At 45.3% G+C, this 25428-nt stretch overlaps 1 long non-coding RNA gene and 1 pseudogene across 1 annotated transcript; one reads left to right on the top strand and one right to left on the bottom strand.

Annotated features, from left to right (window-relative positions):
* Positions 1-3178, bottom strand: part of LOC141579062 (large ribosomal subunit protein uL16-like) — a 28516-nt pseudogene extending 25338 nt beyond the window's left edge.
* A 2-nt stretch (positions 3179-3180) lies between these two features.
* On the top strand, positions 3181-11702 carry LOC141579064 (uncharacterized). The gene is made up of 3 exons (XR_012510055.1): positions 3181-3575; positions 9959-10503; positions 11235-11702. It is a non-coding gene; the product is annotated as an uncharacterized LOC141579064 (long non-coding RNA).
* The last annotated feature ends 13726 nt before the right edge of the window (positions 11703-25428 follow it).

Below are 25428 nucleotides of genomic sequence, written 5' to 3'. Positions count from 1 at the left end.
GAGACGTGGACTATACCTCGCCCGATCTGCACAATAACTCCTCACCCACCCCACAACCCCCATCATTTGCATTTCTGTTGTTCTGGGTGGGGGCAGTTAAGGTCTTGGCCCCAAATTCTGGGCCAAAGGCAGAACTCATGCAAACTGTCCCCTGCCCCAGAAAGTGCAGTTTCTCAATTCGGAGGGAGGAAAAAGGCACACCCACAGCAGAGCAGGGGCAGCAGACGGGAGTGACCCCAAATTTAAAGCCCTGAGGAGCGGGTCTGAGAACAGTCTTGGCCCTGCTGTCCCGAGCAAGAAGCGAGCATCCAGGCCTCACCTACATTTGCCTCTGAATTTCGTGCTTTCCCAGAAGGTCTAAGGGGTGGACTTCAGCCCCCAGGCTGTCACATGACCCACTATGGTCACATGATTCACGGACACCGGGGACAGTGGTTAGTGTCTTTTCACCTCTCTGAGCACAGGTTGGAGTGGCCGTGGTTTCCCAGGGCAACCTGGCGGGTAGGAGCAGTCGCCGCTGCCCTGGTGGAGGCTCCGTGGCCTTCTCCTCTGTGCTCCTGGGAGTAGTGCAGTGACAACAAGGTCACCAGAGCCAAAGCAGGAGTGACAGGTGTGGTGGGCCCACCCATGGCTTCCTGGGAAGTGCAGGTTAGCTCCCCTAAACCTTGTATTTCCTCACTTCTCATCTCTCCCTAACCTTCTCCTCTAATGTCCTTTCAGCTTTCTGCCTTACAAGGGGAAGCCTGGGGAAAAAAAGTAACTTATTGGATGATTTCCAATTTGCACTTTCCACGTGTAAAGCCCAGTGTGGGCTTTGTGAGAGAAACGCAAACCTGTGAGAAAGAACTCTGTTGTTAGGATAAGGGACTGTGATCCACCATCTAGTGGACAAGAAATTGAAAATACACAAGCAGGTTTTCCTTTTCCCTTGTCTAGAAAAACAAGTGTCCCAGAAGCGCACAGCCTAGGCCTAGGCTCCAGCCTTCGGCAGTGAGTAACCAAAAGCTATGACTGGAGCCCAGACTAGGTCTTTACCTCCTGGATGTGCTTCCTGGTCCTTCTGCTGCAGCTCGCTAAGGGTTCATAATACTCCCAGTCGTGGGTTTCCGTGAAGAATTCTTGGGAGAGGATCTTCCATCCGCAGGTGTCCAGGTCGTGGCCCAAGTAGACCTGAAGTCGACGATGTTAGGTAGTTAGATAGAAATGAGCACTGGGCAGGGGGAGAGGAAGGGGGAAGGAACAATCCAGTAAATAACAGTATGTATGCATTCAGGATAAGGGACTCCAGAAATTTTCGCTTTCTCTAAATGAGGGCCAGCAAAAGAAGCCACTTAAAATCAAAATGCTGCAGCTGCATATAAGAGAAGGACCCGGTGTAACTTGAATCAATGCTCATTGTAACGTAATTAACATTACAGTCTGAGCCCCCTCCCATTGGTTTGTCTATGTGCTTCATGGGTAAAAACCTGCCCAAAAGGGGATGGGCATGCCAGAGCACAAGGAACCTGAGCTGTCAATCAACCAGAGCAAAAGGAACTTGAGTCGTCAATCAGCTTGTTAACTCAAAGAACCTGAGCCATTAATCAATCAATCACACACACACACACACACACACACACACACACACAAATGCCCCTAAGACAGGATATAAGACAGAAAAACAAAGGAGCAGTGCCATTTTTCCTCTCTTGGATTGGCCAGCTCCCAATTCTTGGGAAAGTACTATTTTTTACTACCTTTTCATTTTACTAATAAAAATCTGACATATCACACTTTCTTTCTCTCGTTAAAAATTCTTTCTTTGAGGGATGACTAAGAAACGAGGTAATTCTTATTTCCCTTTTCCCAGTAAAAGTAACAGTGGCGATCTCCTGCTCAGTCACCTCCGGGACGCCCCCAAACAGCACTGTCCACATGCCCAAGATCTCCTCGGGGAATATCAGCAAGCACGGCTCCAGCTGCGAGTTCACAGGGCTTGGCTGCTGGTGCACTGAGCGCAGATCCTGGAAGAAGCGCCCGGACCAGCTTCACGCCCTGGCGGAGACTCCAGCTCCACAGCGGGCGTCCGCTGCTCCGTGACTGTGAGTCCCGGGTATGCCGGATCCGCCTCATCCTCCCTCAACATTTCTAGCACCTCAATCTAGGTGACCACTCTGCAGGCGCTCACTATCCACACTGAGGACACCTGGGCCTCCATAGGCGCCAAGGGGGCTGCCACAGAGGCACATCTCTACCTGCAGATGTGCTCAGGATCGGGCTGGACTTGGCCCACACTGGGATCCAGAGAGGGCTTCCCACCTCTTTTCCAGACAAACTTCAGGGCAGCAGGTCCCCTCGAAGGCTGCACATGCTCCATGGAAAGCCACCCTCGGTCCAGGACGGGAGCTTCTGGGGCCCAGGGCTTCTGCCCTGGGTCACTGAGGCAGTGGCCCCAGGCCAACCCCTGCCTGCTGGGCTGCACAGCCTGCAGGTCCTGTTGGACATGGGTGTGCCAGGCTTGGCGCCCCATCCCGCACCCACCTGACCGCTGGTGCCGCTCCTCTGCCTCTGGGCCATCCGGTTTTAGCAGGTTATGGCAAACTTGCCCTCAATCTCATTCCAGGAGATGATGAAGATGAACTTGTGCTTCTTCCGCTTGTAGAACACATGCAGCCTCCAGGCCACCCAGTCCAACTGGAGTCTCTCCTTGAGCGCCAAAAACATGGTGGCTCCAGGGCCAGGCCCCGGGGAAAGGGTCACCAGCCCTGCCCGCCAACGGACTCAGCAGCTGGCTGTGCCGTGCCCAACAGCACCACCTCCCCCCACCGCTTACCCTCGCCAGGCGCCTTCGGCCATCCTAAAACGCTGAGGGGCTCTCCCTGCTTGCTCGCCCGCCTCTCTGCCTTCCGACCGCCCCGCTTCTTTGTGGCGCAGCTCGCGGGAAAGAGAACACGCCCCCAGGAGCATGTAGTTCACACGGTCACGTGCAAGGGGTATCTGTTTACAAGCCCCGAGCTGCCGCAGCGCCTGGCGCGAGCCCTAGCCACCCCCTGGGGCGAGGCCGCGGTGCTGCACCTGCGGGGCTCCGGAGGTGAGGCGCGGTTCCGTGGGGCCAGGCATGTGGTCGGGAACCGTGTGTGTGTCTCCACCGCTAGTACCAAGGCCGATCTCCCCGCCCCCCCTCCTCCTCTTCCCGGCAGCCAGGAGCTGGCTTGACGGAGGGTCGCGTCTCCTAAACTTTGTGCCTCAGTATTGTCACAATGTCGCCAGTCGGCTGCTGACATAGGCTCCACTAGGACGTAAACACGGACACGTGCCGCACTCCGGTGCCGCGGTAGCGGCGGCAGCGCGCACAGCCGCCCGCGCCCGTTGGCCCCGCCCCCAGCACCCCCGCCCCGCCCCGCCCACTGGCAGCTGAGAGCCCCTCCCTTCTTCCTTCCGCGGAGCCGCCTGCGGGCTGGAGCCGCCGGTTGGCCGGCGGTGAGAGTGGCAGGTGCGCCCTGCGGTAGAGGTGGCCTCCGAACCCAGGAAAAGAGGAACAAAGACGGAGGGACTGAGAAGTTTTGAACTCCATTTATTCAAAGGGACCCTCAAGTGTAAGTTTTCCTCCATTCACCCGGGGGGATAACTTCTAAATTCAGAAAGTACTCCGTATCATATGAACTATGTGCTTTATTTTATTGAGACCCCCTAGGCTGTTGAATTCTCTCCTAACATCCTTATGATACAATTTTTAAGATATGAAAGGAAGGTGTCTGAAGACAACTCAGTAGAACTCCGAAACAAAATAAAATTAAGTGAAAGTTAAAAAAAAAAGAAACAAACAAACAAATAGAGGAAGGAAGGGAGGAAGGAAGAAAGGAAGAAAGAAAATACAGACACCCCAAGCCCTACTACCTCACAGCACCTCTATGGTTTCCCACTACCTCTCCTTTTCCTCCATTCTACAGTGGCATCTTACAATTATTTTCTTGGATTTTTATTTTATTTTTGCCATTGCTTCCTCTAAAAAAATAAGAACTTAATACACACTGGAGTTTTAGAGGACAGCATTTAGGATACTGAAAGGAAAATTGACAGCAGTTGAAATCAGTGTTGGCAGACGTAGTTAAGGACCTTATCATGTCTGTCCTGAACTTTTCATTCAGCAAGTGTTTACTGAGATACAAATATGTACATGCCAGGAACTGTGCCGTATGATAAAGATGTGAAAAATAATGGAGCTTTTTTAAACCTACTATTTACTGAACACTTAAGTTGCGAGGAGCTGTACACACATTACTTCACTTAACCCTTACAATCTACAAGAGAGTTCAATGAAATTTATAAACTTTTTCCAATATGTGCTAAATGGGCTAGGACAGTCATAATCCCTGCCCCAGTAAAGTGTTTGGTCTTAGTGGAGCAGATAGATAAGTGATCTGACAATTGCAATTCTGTATGACAACAGCTACTGTAGGAGAGGTACATGTGGCTGAAAGACATTGGAGGCCACCTCAACCCCTGGGAGGACGGAGAAAGCTTCCTAGAGGAAACAAAGGCTAAATTTGACCTAAAGCACCTAAAGGATGAGGCAGCAAAGGTTGATGAAGAGAAACCGGCCACTTTCAGTGAGAAAAACCCAAAGTTGCACAATGTCTCTGTTATCCCCCCATATTACAGACAGATAAAGTGAAGCACAGAAATTAAGTAACTTGCTCAAAGACATGGTGGCTGAACCAGAATTCAAAGTTTGTTTTCACTTCCTTGCTTATCCAACTTCCATTCTCTCATCCTCCCAGTGGTCTTTTGTCAATACTCTGAACTCTTGAACAACAGGGGTTGAACTGTGAAGGTCTATATATACACAGATTTTTCCCCAGTAAATACATGGTGAGCAGATTCCTAACATCAACTGTCACAATGCAAAACCCAGGGCCTGCACCCAATTTCTGGATGTATTTAATTTGAACAGACCCAGATACCATTGGCTAAAATGGAGGGTGAGTGCCCGTGAGAAAGGACTCTTTAATGACATAAGAATAATTATAAACATTCTACCTACCCTTCTACAAAGGGCCTTATGAGAAAAGTGTACCAAACACTTATTGGACTTAAATGATGCCCAGATAAATAAAAAGTTCTTCAGGAGGCCAAGGCTGTTGTGCAAGTTTCCTGGAATCTCAGGCCATGTGAACCAGCAGATCTGATGGTAGCTAGAAATAGCTGTGCTGATTAAAGAGAAAAAAAAAATATTGGCCTGGTTCACATGTGGGTTAAGGTGGCAAACTGATGGCAGCCATAAGTGAACAGTTGTCACACTACAGCTGCACTCAGAGCTCGCCCTAAAGGAACGCATCCCTAAAGGGACATCCTCCCAGTGGGAAGAACTCCAAACAGAACAATTCATACATTACATTATATGGAGGCAGAAGTGGCCTGAGCTATGGATATGCATAGACTACTGGGAAGTAGCAAATGACTTTTTGTCAGGGGCTTTGGTAAAGCAAGAAAAAAAAAAAAAGAAAACAGAGACAAGGAAATCTGGGGCAAGAGGCAAGTGGATGGATCTCTGGGGGCAGATATATAGCATGCAGACCATTGTCTCGTGTTAGTGCCCACCAAAGAGCACTCTCTGAATAGAAGACTCTCAGCAATCAACTGGACAGCTTAGTTTGCTCTGTGAGTGTGAACTATACTCCATCCTTAACCTTTAGCGGTCCCCTGTTTGGACGATTGGTGCATGAACAGATATGACACCATGGCTGGGAAGAGCCGTGGGTACAGCAGACTGGGATCCCTCTCCCTAATGCAGATCTAGACCCTGCTCCTTTCTGAGTGCCCAGCTTGTCAACAGTAGAGCCTGGTCCTGAGTCTGTGATATATTATCCTTCAAGGAGACCAGCCAGCCATTTGCTGTCAGATTAACTTTATTGGATCCCTTCCACTCTAGAGATGGCAACAGTTCATCCCTGCTAGAATTTAAACCTACAATGGTAATGCATTTTAATTCTCTGCCAGCAAAGCCTCCACCAGCACCATGAATTTGGGGCTTACAAAATGCCTTACTTATTGGCACAACATCCTCTACAACACTGTGTTTGAGGGATTAATTTATGACAAAAGTTGTGAAACCAGGGGTGCATGAGCACAGATTCCACTGGGATTACCATCTGTCTCATCACCTAGAAGGAGTTGATCTGATATAGTGGTTGGATGAGCTGTTGATGGCTCAGCTCAAGTTTCAGGTTGGGGAAAGTGTGTGCTATGTGTGCTGTATCGATGGCTGACATATGGTGCTGTCCTGTCAGGAACCAAGAGGTGAGAGTACAAATGGCCCCATTTACCATTACTCCTAGTGACTCAATTTCAAAGTTTATGCTTCCTGTGTCTGAAGCTTTAGGCTCTACTGGATTGGAGATCTTGGTTTCCAAGAAGGAAAACACTTCCACCAGAGGACAACATAAGCATTCCACAGGAACTGACTATCATCTAGCCACTTTGGGCTCCTGATTCCAGTGATTGGCCTTCTCATTCCTGGATCATCAGACAAAAGAGAATTAATATGTTAATATATTTTCAAGATTAACTTGCCCTTAGTAACGTGAAGAACCTGGGTCACTGCTGTATAGTGGAGGCAGGAAGGAATAGTCACAAACTTCACTGATGCATCACCTGGTGTTTTGTGACAAGTGATAATGGTATCTTGGCATTTACAGCAACTATGTCCTCATGGAGGTAAAGCAAATCAAACCTAGATGAAGAAGGTCTGGCTCACTCTACCAGGCAGGCAACCTTAGATCAGCTGAGACACTGGTCAAAGATGAGAGAAATTTAGAATTAGTGGTGGGGAGGAGAGATGCTGACTCTCAGCAAGGCTTTGGGAGCAGCTGTAGCCACCAGGATATTCCACAAACCCTCTTATAGAGATTGCAGCTGGCCAGCACCTGGAAGGAGACTCAGGGGCAGATTAGAGTTAAGGGAGAGAAAAGGTGGGTCTGAGGAGTCCTAAGGCTCTAGTGCACCAGCACCCACTCTGAGCATCACTTAGCACCCTCCTGGCCCCGTGTCCTACTGCAGGCACCTGTCCTACTACCAGTTCTTGGAGACTTTGACCAGCTTCCTGCAGGTGCAACTGGGGAGTCCCTTACTCTGGCTAAGGCGTGAGCCTCTCCTTTCCTTTCCTGGAAGCTTTCTGACAAGAAATGCAGGATGCGGAATGTGCAGCCTACAAGTGCTTATGTGATAGTCAAAGTCCAAGGGCCACTAAATCCATGGCAGGTGGAAGCCTGTGGGAAAAGCCTTCTCTTCATTTCCTGGCTTTCATGAGGCCTCCCAGAAAGCCTGTGGACTCCAGCACAGGTCGACCATGGTCATTGTGATAACATATCCATACTTCAGCATTTCCTTCTTCCCTGTTTTCACCGCCTTGTTCATTATTCCTACTCTATGGGTCACATTCCCAGATAAATTCCCTTTGAGGAGGCCTTTTTGGGAGGAATTCATGTCAAGACAGTAGTCTTATTAACTAAGTTGAAGTAATGAATTCAAATAATTCAGATCTTAATATACAATTTTGCTGCCTTATTCATATGTACAGGATTTAGGAAAAATGATGGTTTTGTAAATTAAAATAATTGTTTCAACTTAGCCAAACTTTATTCAATTTCCATTTGAAAGTTAGTAGTTGCAGGAGTAAGTTGTTATATCAATAAAATGTTCATTTTACTGTATGTAATGTGCACACATACACTTTGAGATTTATACACTGTGAATAAGAGGGAATTCTTATGCTTCGAAGTAGTATGAAATTGTCCAACACTCTTTCTATATTGTTGAATAATTAATACCGTTACATTCTCAAGGTAAATAAATATGAAAAGAAGGGAAATGATCTTCAGTAACAAGGTAAATGGAATTTGTGGCATTATTTCTGTTGATATTTGTAATGTCAATTTACATTTCCACCATCAGAGGTCATGAAAGAAAAATGGTGAAAAGAAAATTTGAGCTTTGTTGAAAAAGCTGAAGTTTGAAATCTGAACTGTAACATTCTTAGTTTTTTTTGGTTTGTTTGTTTGTTTGTTTGTTTGTTTGTTTTTTACAAAGGAAGAGCCACAGTCTACTTAATTTTATATGTAAAGGAAGAAAAATAATTTTTAATAATAAACTTAACTGATAGATTACAAAAACATGAGGTTCTTATTTGACTTTGGTTCTTTCAAATTTTAGTTTAAGAATAAAATTGTAAATGCAAAATGGTGACTGATTGTCTTGGGAATATATAATATTTATTTCAGCTGGGTTTGTGGGTCTGTAATTGATGGAAATTATCCCACTTATTAAAAAAGAAAGGAAATAAATACAATTAATACTTAGAAATATTTAGGAATACACTTCTTTGTGAAAATAATATCCACTTCATAAAGCATAATAAAGTGTGTCTCAAAGTTTTCATTTGAGAAACTGACAATGCAAAGTGTATCAAATATCTTATTGATAATAAATTTTAATATAAGTGTCTAGTATTGATATATATTTTGTTATTGGTAGCATGTGTTGATTTAAAACCTTTCTTGCTCTAAGTAAATGATTAGAAATTAAAAAATAACAGTGAGTTAAAATCATTATTTGAGTTTAAAAAAAGCACAGAAGTCATCACTTGTCATGACACTTTTTGGGAGATAGTAATAATTTTAAAAACCTTCTTATAAAATGAAAATAATATGTTTGCATTATCATAGTTTCATATGTTTTCAAAAACTCTGTGACACATTAAATAAGGAAGTCACAAGAAGACAACTGCTGTGTGAATTTACTTGTATGAGGTATCTGGAGTAGACAGAGTCATAGAGACAGAAAGGAAAATGGTGGGTCTGTGCATTATTTACTGGGTATTGGATTTCAGTTTTGCAAGATTTGAAAAGAGTTCTGAAGATTCTACAACAATGTACTTGTTCTTAACATTGCTAATCTGTACACCTAAAATGGTTAAGATAGTGAATTTTATGTTATGAGTATTTTACCACTATTTTTTTAAATGGGAGATAAAAAATACTGTGCATATAAATTGACATCAGACAATCAAAATCCTGGTAGGGGGAAATTGTATTTGACTTACACAAGAAATTTAGATTAAAATGTGACACCATCTACCCAAGATTCCTCATTGATCCAACAAGTGTAACAAAAGAATCCACACCATATTGTCATGAGGAATAAATGAATTAAAACATTTAAAACTGCTCATCGGTGACTGTACATCACAATGCTCAATGCCCGTTAGCTCTCGTGTTGTTGTTGTGAAACACTTCCTCGTATGCTGCGCCTAGTACCCAGATTTAATACCTATTATTATCATCATTATTAGTTGTTCTATTTTCCAATCTAGTGTATAAAAAGACACTTTTCGTATGTATCTTGGAAGCCCAGGGACGTCACAACCATCAAAAAGCCTTAAAAGTAATAAAAACAGAAGTCTTTATCTCAAAGAAGAATTCATTTTTGTGGGCTATTGTTTAAACAGCCAAAACTTAGTCTTCACTAATGTCCGTACAGGTGTCCCTCCCCTTGCTTGTCCTCTTTTATTGAATCAGTTCTATCTTATTGGGTTTAAATAAAGTTCTGGCAGCACCCATACTGCTTACATGTGCAGCCTGCTTCTGTCTGAAGTTGTTCTCCGTGTTACAGGCAATGACCGTGGGGGTGCAGTGGATGAGGAGGCCGATTAGCATCTGGGACTTCAGAAATTTTCACCACAGATTTCACTTTAATTCATGCTCCTTTCTTGATAAGAGTCACTATTCTAAAGTCATTCTTTGTTGTTGTTGTTGTTGTTGTTGTTTTAATTTTACTTTTAGATTTTTTTGTTTCTCTCACTTGTTTATTTCTTTAGTAAATTTAAGGTCCATCAATTTTAACATAAAAACAGATTCTTCTACTTCTGTGAATACTGATGTGTTCTGTTAGTTGAGAAATATTTTATCTTGGTTTGTTTTAGGTTATAAAATCAATTTCAAGAGGAAAAATATAAATTAATATTTGATATGAATTGGGAGAAAACTTTATTTTCTTGAAGTCCTTCTTTGAAGACTCCATTATCCAGAAAGTCAAAGCACACATGGCATTTTCTACTCTCCACATAAATCTCACTGATGGGAAACAAGATTTCTTTGAAAGAAGAAGACAGTATAAAGAGACTGTTTCTACAATTCCACCAAAACTTTCACCAATGCTTCCCAAAAACTTCCAAAAGTAATTTCAGCTCCCTCCCCTCCCTTGTTTGCCCTCTGCAGGATGTTTTAATGAGCAGTGAGCTGGTTCTCATGGTGAAAGACAAAGGAAGAAAAATCCTGAATAGCCTGCCATCTGCATTGTTCCACATTCGATAATTAGGGACATTAAGAGTAGCGTTAGTACTGTAACACCACTGCCTTATGGAAGGAATCCATTTACATTTGGGAAAACTACAAAAGGGACAAAAGAACATCCAATTCAACTTTATTTCATGCTCATATCCCCAAGCCTTCAGTGCCTTCTTATGCTGTAAGTTGGAAATGCCAGCTCTTCTTTGTTTCTTTTTCTAGTAGAGAATTCATTTTTTCAGTATTTATGTATTTACTTACATGCTTACTTACTTGTTGAATACCTGCTCTTTCTCTTTCTCCTACTAGATCATAAATTCTTTCAGGGTGGGTGTTGTGTTATCAGTTTTCTGTGTAAGACCCATGTTTTGCACTAGTCAGTGTTACATAGCTAGTTGTTGAAACCATTGGCTTTAATGTTTCAGTTACACTTTATTATCTCATGGTTTAAGTTATAAGTTAAAACATTTCTTAAATGATTGTTCTATGCATGGGGTAATGGTGTCCCACTCCCCCACTAACCTACCACTATGTATTGGGGAGAGAGTCCTTTGGCCTGAGCCTGGGAAGCCACATTATTTCTAGGTGTGAAGAATCACAATCACAATCTAAATGCGGTGATGATCCATTATGACTTTCTCTAACTTCAGAGAGAGCCATGAAAACCAAATGTCTAGGGGGAGCACAGTGAGACATGTGGGAACTGTAGCATCATTTCCATCAGCTCAGCAGCTACTCAGAGTCAACCCACATTTCTCCGCCATCCCAGGGTCTAGTAAATGGATGGATGAGTATCTTCTCATTATGGATAAATATCGCACCAAAGGGAAATTGTTCTCATTTTATGTCTTAATTCTCAAAGGTTCAGAATAAATTAATAATATTGACTAATTGCTTACTATTTCACAATAGGGTTCCTTCTCTAGAATCAGAAAGACCATTGGTGATGACCTATGTGATAAGGTACCTGTCCCAATATCTTTGAGAAGTCTGAAGAAGATTTGCAATTTTCACCACATTTTTTTTTATAAATTAAATTAACAAGGTAAAGAAACTGTCTTCAGGAGTTTAATTTCCTACCTCTTATAAAAAATAAACACATTTAGGCTGTTCACCCACTCTGAAAAGCTATTTTTTAAACATAAGTAAACATTCAGGATTAATGCTCCCCTCCCCGTGTCCCCACTGGGAAGAAAGGAGATAATGATTTATTTTGCTTAAAAAAAGAGAATAAAACCCATGAGATTATGACCGCCATATTTCAAGGTTGTTTCCGATCTCTTGATACTATTATAAAAGAGATATATTTGAGTTAATTTTAATTGAAATTGAGTCTTTTATCTAAAAATATGTAACATGGAGACTGCAAGAAATAAAGAAGTAAAGTCATATATTAACAAAAATGTACATTTAGTGTAAATCTAAGAAGAAACCTTAGGCTTATAAGGGGGACTTTCATGGCAGACCCAGCTATGACTTTAAGCGTGGCGGTAGACCCTATATAGAGCTTGGAAACGCCACCATCACAAATATACTTTGAACCCAAACATCAAGGAATATGGCAATTGAATAGCCAGAGATGTCTGTCATCCTGGAGGAGAAATTTGGATGGTCTGAGAACTCCCAGTCCTGTGCAGCAGAGCCACAGGTAAGTGAATCACAAGACTGGGGAGGCAGGGCTGGCAGGGTCAGCAGGCAATTGAATGGAAAGCAACTTGGGGGAAGGCTACTGAAAAGGTAGCATCTGACATTAAAAGAGAATTATATATTTTTGGCTCAGATCAGCAGTCTTTTTTTTTTTTTTTTTTTGGTAGAATCTTTTTTTATTCAGGAAAAATACACAAAAAAACAAAAAAGTTATCCAACCACACAAAGGAAGGGTATGAGAAGAGGGAGGTGTCCATCCAGCCCTGGCCTCTGACCATGTGGTTTGGGCAGCAAAAAGGGGTGTGGGGTAATGGTCCCAAAAATAAAAATGGTGTATGTGGGGGGGAAGGAGAGGGGTGCAAAATCAGTGGGGAGCAGTAGGGGAAGGGACAGATGAAGTCAGTACTGGGAACACCACAGGAGGGAGCCATTTTATAACATTTCTCGTTGATCATACCACCGTGGGCACCTTCTTTGCCCATCAGCAGGACTAGCGTCTTGGCAGTCACGGTGACCATGATGTTGAAGGTGAGTGCGCCACCTGTGATCTTGGTACAAAGATCCATGGGAAATTCCCCATCCTGCAGCAGTGAGTCCCGGATCACAGAACATTTCTGGCCCCCAAGCCTTAGCCCACTCATGAAAAATCTTGACCAGTCTTTGCCAATCAGGACACCAACCTCAGCTGGTGTGATGCTAACAAAGGTTTTCCTGGGGTGGCGGCCCAGATGTGGGGCGAGTCCTTAGAGCCCACCATGGCCGCATCCTGACAGGTCCCGTCCACGAGCAGGTTGTGGATGTAGGTGTTCCCCGGCGCTGCTGCTGGGGCCGCAGGCGGGGCTCGGGAGGCCTCGGGCTGGCGGGCGGGGGGAGGCGGATAGCTCGGGGCACGGGCTGCCCACTGGACGGCGGCTCTGCGAACTGTCCCAACGGTCTTCTAAGGTCTGGATCATATAACCAGAATATACTGCAAAACTGGAGTTTACATTTTGAGTTCTGGCAACTCTTCAAGAACAAAAGGCTATTTTATTTTTGGTTTCTTTTCTATTTTGAAAAGCTCTCTAGTCTTTAAAGATTGAAACCTCTGGGTTATATATATATATACATATAATCCCCAAAAAACAGTCTGCAGTCTCAGGTGCACACTTTGGTCAGCGGTGGACACAGGAGGGGGTTGGGGGTTTCTCAAGGCCTGGAGGGCATCTGCATGGACTTTACTGGGGTCAGGTGGACCAGAAACACTAGGGAGTAGCTGGATAAGAGCTGGGCAGGTTCCAGGAGGTCATTTCTGGGAGAAAGAATGGGCGCCCTTCGTGGTCTTTTGATGGCCCAGCCCTGCCACCGGTCCTCTCTGGTCCATGGAAGGACAAGAAAGGAGGGGGAGAGGCTGATGTTTGGTAAGTGAGAAAGTTCCTGAAGACCGAGGCAGGTTTTGTCAGCTCAGGCCTCGGCTGCCCCATCCGGTGGTGATTGTGTCACTGGAGGGGCAGCCCAGAGCCACAAAACTGTCTTCCCCGCAGAGCCCTGAGGAGGGCTGATGTTCCCCTGCCTTCGGTGAGGGCCTAGTGGCTGGGCTTGATTACAAAGTTGCTGCAGATTGGATAATCTCTGGTTCCTTTGTGTGAATGTGCCCGACCCTCCTAATCGGGAAAAGCACGGTGCACTTCAAAAGATACTGACGGTGTTCACACCAGTATAAGAAATCTGTTGCTATTAAATGGAACCAAAAGGAACAGGCAAACTGTAGCAGAAGAAGCCTTTCCAAATACAGTTATTAGAAAGGAAGAAGGAAAGGAGGAGGGGAAGGAGGGCGGGACGAGGGCTTCTTCCTGACCTGAGCAGAAGCCCCGCTGCTGGCTCACCCACATCTCCCGGGTCCGGGTCTCCGCCTCAGGCTCTACTTCTGTGAGGCCGTGCAGTCATTGTCCTGCTGAGTTTCTTCTTAAAAGTTTTCCCACTTGACACCTTAAAATAAATGACAAATTTAATGATGAGATGGAATTTACTGTGAGTCAGTGAAGCCTTGTGGCTGCCACTGGTCAGCCCGCTGGGCTCCCTGCATGGCCCCAGGGAAGAGGGAGACACGGGCTTGTGCCCTATGTGTGTGTGATGTGTGTCTGCATGTTCATGTTTGTGTGTGGGGTGTATGTGGTGTGTGTGTGTATGTGGTGTGTGTGTTTATGTAGGGTGTGTATGTGGTGTGTGCCATGTGTGTGTTTGTGTAGCACCCAGGGGCCTGAGTCTGCAGGGTGACCCTTGCAGAAGTGAAGGGCCAAGTCCCTGCTTCCTCTGGAGGAGCACAGGCCAAACACATGCCCCCACATGTGGAGACCCCAGGGACAGCGCCTTGGACGCCCATGGGTCAGGTGGCCTTTGGCCTGTGTTACTTGAGGATTGGGCACAGACAGACCCGGGGTGGCACCTGATGTTTGGATCCCAGCTTTGGTACCCAGGACACCTCCCTATGAGGGAGCTCCCATCATTTCCAGGCTCCTGGGAAGAAGGGGCCACCCCCAAGTGAAGGCCTGTGGGACAGTCATGAGGATCCTCAGAGAGGCTGAGCCAAAGATTCCAGCCCAGTTCATGTGGATCGGGGTAAAGGGGGTCTGCCTGGGTTGTCCTGGAGGGAAAGGAGGCCATAGGGCCGCCCCCTGCAGCTTCATCTGCTCTGCCCCATCAGTCCTGCCCCTCAGTGCATCACCCCCCCTTTCCTGGGCATCCTGGCCAGCCTCTAGTCCCAACCCCGTGGGCTCCAGCTCACGGAGCGCCCGCCCAGCACCAGGCCGTGCCCCAGGAGGGAGGCGGCTCCTCACTCCCGCCCTGCAGTCGGGAGACCACTGGGAGAGGTGACCCTATTTACCCAGAGTCACAGAGCTGGCAGCTGGTGGAGGCTGCATTCCCAACATCAGGGTTTTAACTCTTCTATTTCCTCTGTGATCACAGAGTCTAGTATTTACATGTACATGTGTTTGTGAGTTTCAGTTTCCACATTTTTACATCTAAAATAATTATTAAATACAGTGTAAACCCAACATGATTATAATTTTAAAAGGGGATATACAAATTATTGTATATAAAATAGATAAGCAACCAGGATTTACTGTGCATCATGGGGAATTAAACCCGATATCTTGTAATAAAGTATAATGGAGTATAATCTGCAAAAACACCAATTCATTATGCTGTACACCTGAAACTAACACAATATTGTAAATAGCTATACTTCAATAAAAATAGAATACAAAGAATACATATTACCTTGTTAATTAAGATATTAGGAAAGTTTCAAATGGGACAGCAGAAGCTAAAGTGCTTTAAAACAAAGGTGCTGTGGCAGTGGAGAGGTGGGGGCTGTATTCATTGCTCCTCTTAGTATTTTATTGTATTTACATGATTCTTTCATTGGAGGAAATGGGATTAATGAAAAGCCACAGGTCTTTGGTCTGGTGACACAGAGGGTGGCTGGTGACTGGAGACTGAGGTAACCTCCAGCCCTAGGAAAGTGAGCACCTTGGGTGGAGATGTCTGAGGGGGGCCCTCCTGGAAGGGGAGGCTGGGTGGCAAATGGGATGGTTTCCATTTTTCTGTGTCCATCATTTCAGAACGTGGGGGCAATGAAGACAGTGCACTGATCCATGGACAGCCACAGTGCCCCTAGGGAAAGTTATTTGACAGGTGCTAAAAATGGAACACTGTATTCAGGAGGAACTCTCCAAGGGGTGACATGGCTGGGGGAACCAGGCCCAAGTCCAACTTCGGCCTAGGCCAGTGGGGGTTACAGCCCAGGAACAGGGTAGGGTCATGGATGAAGACTCACTGAGAGGAAACATCCATGGTCTGGGCTCTGGCTGGCCCTTAAGTGGTTCCTGCTGCAGGCAGGCCAGATGGTCAGATTTCTTTGGGTGGTCATATCCCAGCCCTGGCTAAGCTGACTCAGCAGGGGACTTTCCTGGGTGACATGGGCCCAGCAGGATGATTCTGAAGGTCAGATGATGGAGGTCGAGTCTGGAGGAGCCACGGTTTGGTCAGGGAAGGGTCGTGTGCCTCGTGGAGGATTTGTTTGTCCAGGGGGAAGTGCTCTCAGACTCAGACCCTGGAAGCAGGTGCTTCACACACTGCATGTATCCAGAGATGTCCAGAGGCTGTGAGTTAGAGTCTGCACTGGTGGGGGCTTTGTAAGTGGATAAGAAATCAAACTAAGTTTAGAGGCCTGGAAATTCAAGGCTCAGAGAGGGCAAGTAACTCTTCCAAGGCTTCACAGTGAATGTGTATTGCTTCTTTATACTGAAGACAAGTCTCCCATCCTCATCTCCCCTGTGAGGCGTTCCCACTACTGCTGCCCCGAAAGTCCTAGTCCAACACACTCAAAGGACTCCCCACGGTCAGCAGGTCAAAGAGCAGAACTCTTTATGTTTGCCAAGGACCTTGTTAATTTGAACAATACAGAAAACTACAAAAACGGAAAACAAGTTTCCCATAAATAGGCATGTCACTATTAGTAATATTTGTGTTGTTCCTTATGTTAAACTGCCGGAACGTGAGCTTGTATATATTCGCCATCATTATGCGTACATTATGATATGCTCACTGAGGTCATTGTAGGGTTTTAACATGAAAAATAAGATAAATAATTTAGAAGAAATCAATCATTTAATTTAAATGTAAATTACATCACATTGTGAAATTGTTGCAAATTCCCTCTCTGTTGCAATGTGTAAATTGTTTATATTTTATAGAGTAGCAAATTTCTTAAAAATTCAAAACAGCAAATACTTTTTGAACACCTGCATACACACTAGGTATATGCTATGTATGATTTATACATAATAGAATGTCTATGTGTCAATATTCATGTATATAACTGCATAGACCTAAGTGTAGATTTCTCACACTGTTCCTTGGGCTTACTTCCTACATGTAACCAGTGTTGAAGTTTGGTGCAAATCCTATTCGGTTTGTTTTGTTGTTGTTGTTGTTGTTTTTAAGTAGAGCTGAAATTATAATCCTGGTCAATGTGCTCCAAATTCCGTGTTCTTTCTATGAAATGAGATAATGCACATAAAATAGAAGGAATGCCTGGTATGTAGCAAGACTCAGCATTAGCTGTCATCCTGTTTCATTTCTATCAATATTGTTAAATGGAATTAGCTGCTTAGTCAGTGAATACTTGGTGCACACGTTGTTCTCAGCACCACAGTAAGTACAGAAGGTATCTGAGAGGGTTTCAGTGACAAAGGCTATGCAATGTCATTTTCATTTTAATATATGCCTACAGTTAAGCATAGCATAGAGGCCATTGTAATATATCAGGTTATAAAGTAGATCCCAAAGGCCACATTGATCTTAAAGTTTACAGATTGCCTTCATTCTCCAACTATTACCATTGCCCCTCCCTTGATATTGATAAAGACAGGTTGTAGGAGTGTGGCAATTTCTGTGTGGGTCTTTGCTGCAGTGTGTGTAACCAGCAGCACACAGATACACCTGGCTTTGTGGCCCACCTTTCCAGAAATATATGATTTCAAATCTGGCTGCTCTCCTGTTCAGATCAACCTCTATACCAGCCCACTTGGGATGAGGAACTGTCTCCTGAGGTGGCTCAGATAGCTTTGATTGCTAGAAAGTTCCATGTGGTGGCCTTTAAATTTAATTTGGCCCGAGTAAAATCTCACTAATTTGAGCCTTCAGACAGAGATGGCACACTTGATCTTTGTTTACACAGAACTGACGCCAGCAAATTTTCAGGATTCTCATCCAATAAAGGTCATTCAGGTTAATGTTACTAGCTTCCTCCACAGAGGGCTCAGTACACGGAAGTTTCTTTAATCATGTGCTTCTAGATGCAGAGATGGGCTCTTAGGTGTAAGGGTTGTAATTCTGTGACACTGTGTCGTGAAAGGTGCACTTCTTATGAACTTTAATAAAAGCATGAGTTAATTTAATTAATAAAACTCATAAATGAGTGAATGACTAAGGTCACATTCCTAGAACTCCTGAAAACTGCTCAGAATTTCCGAATGCCTGAAGCTCTGGGACAGTCACCTGCCCCCACCCATTGCATCAGGAACTGTGCTTTGTGTGGGTGGCCTTCCCTGCTGTGTTCTGGAAATAATGCAAAATGTTGTTTAAGTATTCTGGAATTTAGCTTTTTGATTTAGACAGCCTGGCCTTGTTCCAGATAAGATGGCCTGGATATGCAAGGGGTTACAGTTTAATTTACAAAGGAGATGTTCAAAGCACAGGAATGCGGACATGCAGACCTAAAAGATGCCAGTGATCTGGGCACAGGTCCCTGTGCTGTGTTTGGGAGAATCAAGGGATCCACATTATTTGTTGAAGTGTTCTGAGTTGGTTTCCCATGTTTTGTTTGTAGTGACATTGAGGGGGCTGTGTTTGGATCCTGGCTTTGTTTTGTAACCTCAACTTTATGGTTTTTGACTCATCAATGTTTGTTCTTGCAGTGGATTTATTTTGACAGTAGCCCTGTGCCCGGGGTACAGGCTCATCCTGTGTTGGCAGTACCTGCCCCAGCCATTGCCATGTGTACACTCAGGGTTTCCATTCCTGAACTCTCCCCAGCCCAAGCATATTTGACCTGCTTTGAAAAGGTGTGCATATATACATTTTTAACATTCTTCAGTATCCCGATTAAGAAGGAGGACTTTAATTTCTACTAGGTAGAATGTTCTTTTTTCTTCATATTTTTTTCTTTTGCAGTGGTCCTGCGTGCCTGCACAACGTGAGTGTGTCCTGCCACGCTGCTTCACGCAACCCCACGCCCCACTGTACCACCGGTAGAGTGCTCCTTAGTTCGTGCTCTGTGATTTTACATCTGTTTTTAATATTGATGTCAGGTGGATCCAGAGGTCCTGGTGATTGTCTGTGTTTATCTCATGACCTTATTGTTGCAGAAAGAATGGCCCCTGTCCCTGACAAGCCAAATAACACAGAGACAAGGTCTTAGAGTTTAGAAGAAAAGAGGAAGCTTTATTAATTTGCCAGGCAAAGCAGACCCACAGCAGGCTAGTGCCTTCAAAACTAAGAAGCCATCTTGGGGATGGAGCAGGGTGATTAGCCATAGCTTAAACAATGAAGCATTTATAACAACCAATAGGATCATTTTTTCATCAGAAGACTTAGAATGGCATCATAATGCCTTCAGGTGACCAATTCTATAGAAGCTAGTGGTTACATCTCTTTATCTTGTAAACACTTAAGATGTGTTCTTGGTTATTTGGGCTACTTTGTAAGGTTACAGTCCCGTGACTTTCTCCCTGGAGAAGGACTCGGAGACCAAGCATGATTATGACTTTAGATTACTGGAATAAAATAGAAACAGTAAGATCAATGGCTGTAGTTTTAACACTGGGCCTGGAACTGTGGGTAGCAACTGGTCGGTCATGTTCATTAACCATTCTAAGGGCAAGCATCAGAATAAGCAGTCTTTTTACCTAAGTGCGACCATTTGATTATTCCTCTTTCATCATGACTCATTGAGAATGGAAAGTGGGGACTTCTGGGCTTCTTGCCACACTCTTGCTTTCCACCCGACATTTAAAATTTAGCTTATCCCACCCATCTCCTTGGCTCCTCCCAGGCCCTAACCCTAACCCTGCAGCCACTGAGTCTGTCCTTGGGGCCCTTGCAGGCCTCTCCCAAAGACAAACTCAGAGTCTCTAAATTTTCAAGTTTTGCTGCTAATCACTTCTGAAAAAAAAAAAAAGAAGAAAGTACATTTAATTTTTTTCCAGGGTAGTAAAGTTATAAAGCTCAAGAAAATATTTACAGAAGCCTAAATTTCAGAATTCTTTTTATAAAATGTATTTTTAAATTCCTCAGGTAATACATATTTTGTGTGAAAACATAAGCAATACTGAAATATATGGAGTAAAAGTTTCTCTGTAGACCTTAGTTTGCTGGTTGGAGGGTTTGCACATTAAAAATTTGATAGATAATAACAAATGGATGCTTTCCAAAGGTGTCATACCATTTAAAGCCCACCACCACCGGCAGCCTTTGAAGGCTTCCCAGCAGGTTTCCCAACACTGGGAAAGTCTTTGCAAGTGTTTACCAGTTTGATAGGTTGGAAAACAGCATTTCACGTTTGATTATATTTCTCTGATTATAATAGAGTTGAGTATCTTTTACTATGTAATTGTTTGGCTCTTTTCTGAGACAGGAAATAAAAGTACTGGGAAGGTGTGAGGTGCTGTTACTGAGTCTAAACATGTTCTGCTCACCATATGACAGACCAATAAATGGGGAGACGAGGTGTTGGAGCAAGGAATAGCGACTTTATTTGGAAAGCCGGCCAATTGACAAGATAGCAGACTAATATCCTGGAAAACCATATTCCCCAGTCAGAATTCAGGCTCCTTTTATACTAGAAAGTGTGGGTTCTATCCAGCAGTAGTCCCAATGAGATGGAATGTATTACTCAGGACTCTGTGGAAAGTCAAGAGAGTGAGAAGGAATCAGGGACGAACTCAATTGAGCCTCTCAAATGCTCTCACTTTTATTGTGTAGCATGAAAGAAAAAATCGCCGACAACTGTGTGAAGGATGCAGGAACTTTGCTCTTGAGCCTTGGGCTCCTAAGAAGGACATGTTCAAAGCTCCCGTCCCCCTTCCCTCTGCCCCCAGATGAATGAACACAGTCCCTGAACCCACCTGGGCTGAGCCCAGGCCATGCACACAGCCAACCGCCTGCTGTCCATCCCCAGGCTTGGCCGCATCCTCCCCTTGACAGGTCCATGTACCCATCACCTCTGCCCTTGGGGTCTGGTTCACCATCCACACCATCAGCCTGGGACCACCCTGGCGCACAGCCAGGGACACCCTGAGCCTCTGGCTCAGAGGAGGTACAGGGCACAGGGGGAAGGGCCCCTGGGCAGGAATTTGACCTGCCTCCAACCTTGCCTGCCGAGCCCCAGAGCCTGGACACAGGGCTGTTTGTCCACACACTGCACCAGATCTCTGACTGGTGGCTGTCACCATGGTGACTGGAGAGTGGACCGCCCCAGCACACATGGGGTGAAGGGTGAGGGGGTCAGCTTGGGGTAGGGGAGAGACAGGATGGAAAGGGGCAGGCGCAGCCATTCAAGGAATGCTACAGCAATTAACATTAAGATGGTGAGTCAACCCCCAGTAGGCCTTGAGGCTCAGGATAATGAGGGATTAAACTTCAAGTAGATCTTGACCTTCATTATACTCTCGGTGTAATAAACTAACATGGTAAATAACACGCCCACAGGCACCATGGAAGTCCAAAGGCCAGCCACAAAAGGTCAAAGAGTGGGAAATGGCCAAATTCCCAGGAATCCCAGCCCCGTCCCCTGGCTACTTAGACCGGTCCTTCCACTTATCAGTATATGAAACCACCAAGCCCATAAAAAACAGCAACAGGGCATCTCACGACCGCCTCTCTCTCTCTCTTTGGAGACAGCCCACATTCTGTCTATGGAATGTATCCCTACTTTTAATCTGAGCACCCAACCCCCACACCTCGTGACCTTTCTCTGGCCTTTCTCTTGCCTTTAAATGTATCTTTCTGAATAAACTACCTTCACTCAACTGTGGCTTTCTCTTGAATGCTTTCCTGCATGTAGCCAAGGACCCACACTTGGCGGGGCACATTCCAGGGGCTCAACTGAGACCAGGGACATTGCCCTCCTCAAGCCCCACATCTGTTTTCCTGCATCAGGGGTGCACTCAGAGTGAGGGGATATCCTGCAGTGGGGGAAACATGCTGAGGGTTGGGCCCCTCAGAGTGGAAGTGACCCGGCTGAGGGTTAAGTCTGCAATCCCGGGGTGAGGGGACAATCTTGGAATGGGGGGCCTGGGGTGAGGTATGACGTGTCAGCTTGGGGTGCAGGGGTCTTAGATTAGGACATAGTGGGGCAGAATGTGGCGGCGGGGACCTCAGTATAATAAGGTGTTTCACCTTGGGGGTCCTGTCAGGGACCAGGCCTGGCCTGGGGTGGGGGTTCAGTGACAGGGGTTTTGACAAGCAGGAGTGTGGTTGGTGGTGTGGCCTGGCTCAGGGCTGGTTTTGGTGGTTCTGCTTGGGCTCCAGGACCTGGTCTGTGGCAGGGTGGGGCTTTGGGAACGGGCCTCGCCCAGCCCAGCTCGCCTCGCGCTGTGCTGCAGGAGCCGCTGCCCGCCCAGAGCTCGCGGAAGTTGTGCAGGAGCCGGGCTCTCCTGGACCAGCCCGCCCCCCGAGGAGGAACACGGCCTTGGATCTGGGCAGCTGCCTGCCGTCCCCTTCGCTGGCGCCTCTGGGTAGGTGAAGGGATGCTGGTGGGGGCACGCAGGTTGGGGAGCCGGCGGGGGAGGCGCACAGGTGGGAATGCAGAGGTGAGGCTGGGGCCGCGTGGCTCGTTAGGACCCCGAGGCCGGTCTGGGGCCACCGCCATGGTTCATTGTGCCCCCCCAAATTAGTAGCCACTGAACCCCGCACCTTCACCGCCACTCATAAGCGGGTTTGGGAAAGCGGTCGCAGCCCCAGGAGGTGGGAGGGCGCCGGCCGTGCCCGGAGCACCTCCGACTGACACTCAGGCCAGGGTCCCCTGGCGCAGGTGGGCCTGTCTGATGAGTGGTGGCTGCCCCCGACCCTTCAAGGTGCAGGCGACCTGGGGCGGAATAATGGGCGAGGCCCAGGTCTTTGGGAGCTTGTCAGCCTGCCTGAGATCAAAAGCCTTTGACAAGTCTACTTTTAGTCTTTTGAGGAATCTCCATACTGTTTTCCACAATGGCTGCACCAAACCACTTTCCCACCGGCAGTGTAGGAGGGTTCCTTTTCTCCACAGCCACTCCAGCATTTGTCATTTGTGGACTTTTGCATGATGGCCATTCTGACTGGTGTGAGGTGAGAACTCATTGTAGTTTTGATTTGCATTTCTTTGATAATTAATGATATTGAGCATTTTTTCATATGCCTATTGTGCATTTGCATGAATTCATTAGAGAATTGCTTGTTTAGTTCTACCCACTTTTGGATTGGATTGATTTTTTGTTATTCAGTTGTATGAGCTGTTTATATATTCTGGAAATTAAGCCCTTTACAGTTTCATCTTTTGCAAATATTTTTTCTCATTTCATACATTGTCTTTTTGTTTTGCTTATGGTTTCCTTTGCTGTGCAAAAGCTTATAAGTTCATTTGGGTCCCATTTGTTTATTTTTGCTTTTATTTCTATTGCTTGGGTAGACTGCCCTAGGAGAATATTTATGAGGTATATGTCAAATAACATTTTGTCTATGCTTTCTTCTAAGAGGTTTATAGTGTTTTGTCTTATATTTAAGTCTTTAAGTCATTTTGAATTTATTTTTGTGTATGATGTGAGGAAGAAGTCTAACTTCATTGATTTACATGCAGCTGTCCAGTTTTTGCTACATCATTTGCTGAAGAGACTGTCTTTTCTCCATTGTATGTTCTTGCCTCCTTTGTCAAAGATTAACTGACCAAAAATTTGTGAGTTTATTTCTGAGCTCCCGATTCTGTTCCATTGATCCATATGCCTGTTTTTGTACCAATACCTTGGATGACTCTAGCTCTGTAGTATTGTGTGAAATCTGGGAGGGTTATTCCTCCAGCTTCGTTCTTTTTCTCCAGTAATCCTTTGGTAATTCTGGGTCTTTTTTGATTCCATATAAATTTTAGGATTATTTGTTGTAGTTTTGTGAAAAAAAAAATCCTGGGTGATTTGAGAGGTTTTGCATTAAATCTCTTGATTGCTTTGGGTAGTATGGCCATTTTAACAATATTAATTCTTCCAGTCCAAGAACTTGGGATATCTTTCCATTTCTTTAAGTCCTCTCTAATTTCCTTAGTCAGTGTTTTGTAGTTCTCTACATATAAGTCTTTTGCTTTCTTGGTCAGATATATTCTTAATTATTTTATTTATTGGATGCAATTTTAAAAGGTATTATTAGTTTCATGTAAAGAAATGCCACTGTTTTCTGTATGTTGATGTACCCTGCTACCTTGCTGAATTCTTTTATTAGCTCTAGTAGTTTTTGTGTGGCGTCTTTAGGGTTCTCTATATGTAGTATCATCTCATCTACATATAATGACAATTTTACCTCTTCTCTTCTAATTTGGATCCTATTTATTTCTTTTTGTTGTCTGATTGCTATGGCTAGGAATGCTAATACTATATTGAATAGAAGTGATGAGAGTGGGCATCCTTGTCGTGTTCCAGATTTTAGCAAAAAGGCTTTCAGCTCCTCGTGGCAGAGTATTATAATAATATGTGGGGGCACACTCAGGGGTTAATAGGTTGTAAGGCTGCGATGCAAAAAACTGCTGCTCTGTGTCTTGCTGAAAACAGTGAGACAAACCTTGCTTATATTCCGTGTAGCTTGTTATCTATAAGGCTGCTTCTGCTTCTTGGGAAACCATCGCATCATTCCCTTGCTGAAAACAGCAGGGCATTCTTCTCTTCTCTAGTTAGATCTTGAACTTTATGGGGTCTTTGTGCCTGCCTGGTTTCCGTTATCAGTTGTACACTCCCTGAACCTTGTAAACTTCTCCCTGAAAATGTAGATTAAGACGAGTGTTTCTATTTTTCACAAAACTGCTGACCTGCATTCTTGCACACCCCCTGCCCCTTGCACATCCCTGTGCCGTGCTTTGTCTTAATCCTTTGTTTGACTATTCTCAATAAATACGAGAGTTGCAGAGGGGCCCTGGGAGTTGGAGTTGATCTCTGGCTCCCTCTTACTCTCTTGACTTGCTGAAGTGTTGAGTAATTCATTCTTCTGCGGTGGGTCTTTCCCGGACAAAGCCCACAAGCGGTGACCCCGACGTGACAGTCTTGAGCAGCAGAACCAACACGCTGAGGGAGGAGAAAGCATTTTGGGCTGAAAACTGCCTCCCGGTAAGGGACAGCAGCCCCCGCCTGGAGCAGCTGCCACAGTGGCCAGCATTCAGTGCGAGCTGTCTTTCTCTTTTCTCACTTCCTCTTTTAAGATGGACCAGCAAGTGACTAAAGAACAACTTCTTTACCTCAGGATATTACAGCAACTCTTAAAAGCGGCCCAGTGTTCCGTTCCTGAGGAACAACTAGTTAAACTACTGCAAGTCGTATGGGATTTCTGTCCTTGTTTCCTGCCCAGGGAACAATCGATTTAAAATTATGGGAGCAAGTAGGGAAAAACTTAAAAAGAAAATATGAACAAGGAGAAAGTGTGCCCGCATTTGTTCTTGTCACCTGGAGCTCAGTCCGAGCGGCATTGTGCCTTGAGGGAACAAGATGATGCCCCCCTGCCGCGTCTGCCCCCTCGGCCTGCCTTTTACAGACGGTGAGCCTGCCTTTCCGCCGCCGCCTGAGAACTCTCAGAAGTGTGTGGGCCCAGAAAAGCCCTGTCATACAGCAGTGTCTTAGAGAGGGCTTAGCCCTTGGAGAACCACATGCTGTCCCTGTCACCCCTGTGCAAGGGCCACCCCCCAGACACGATG

Source organism: Camelus bactrianus, chromosome 1 (assembly GCF_048773025.1).
Source record: "Camelus bactrianus isolate YW-2024 breed Bactrian camel chromosome 1, ASM4877302v1, whole genome shotgun sequence".
Taxonomy (NCBI): Eukaryota; Metazoa; Chordata; class Mammalia; order Artiodactyla; family Camelidae; genus Camelus; species Camelus bactrianus.
Note: the sequence above shows the minus strand (reverse complement) of the source record. Positions and strands in the feature narration are given on the sequence as shown.